Genomic DNA, 955 nt, shown 5'->3' on the forward strand with positions numbered 1-955 from the left:
TGCAGATAACTCACTTTGGTTTATTGCGCTATCTCTAATAGCACCCGAGATATCACCAGATATATATTGGATTTTTCCCTGACCCTGAGTGTCCGGCCCCATGAGACGGTGGTTTTCTCGGCCCCTGGTGGTCCGCGGTCGTTCCCGCTGCACAGATTCATGCGCCAGGGCCTCCTGCAGATAATTCACTTTCGTTTATTGCGCTATCTCTAATAGCACCCGAGACATCACCAGATATATATTGGATTTTTCCCTTACCCTGAGTGTCCGGCCCCATGAGACGGTGGTTTTCTCGGCCCCTGGTGGTCCTAGGTCGTTCCCGCTGCACAGATGCATGCGCCAGGGCCTCCTGCAGATAATTCCCTTTGGCTTATTGCGCTATCTCTAATAGCGCCCGAGATATCACCAGATATATATTGGATTTTTCCCTGACCCTGAGTGTCCGGCCCCATGAGACTGCGGTTTTCTCGGCCCCTGGTGGTCCGAGGTCGTTCCCGCTGCACACATTCATGCGCCAGGGCCTCCTACAGACAATGCACTTTGATTTATTGCTCTATCTGTAATAGCACCCGAGATATCACCAGATATATATTGGATTTTCCCCTGACCCTGAGTGTCCGGCCCCATGAGACTGTGGTTTTCTCGGCCCCTGGTGGTCCGGGGTCGTTCCCGCTGCACAGATTCATGCGCCAGGGCCTCCTACAGACAATGCACTTTGATTTATTGCGCTATCTGTAATAGCACCCGAGATATCACCAGATATATATTGGATTTTTCCCTGACCCTGAGTGTCCGGCCCCATGAGACGGTGGATGTCTCGGCCCCTGATGGTCCGAGATCGTTCCCGCTGCACAGATTCATGCGCCAGCGCCTCCTGCAGACAATTCACTTTGGTTTATTGCGCTATCTCTAATAGCACCCGAGATATCACCAGATATATATTGGATTTTCCCCT

Source organism: Nomia melanderi, unplaced genomic scaffold, assembly GCF_051020985.1.
Source record: "Nomia melanderi isolate GNS246 unplaced genomic scaffold, iyNomMela1 scaffold0014, whole genome shotgun sequence".
Lineage (NCBI taxonomy): Eukaryota > Metazoa > Arthropoda > Insecta > Hymenoptera > Halictidae > Nomia > Nomia melanderi.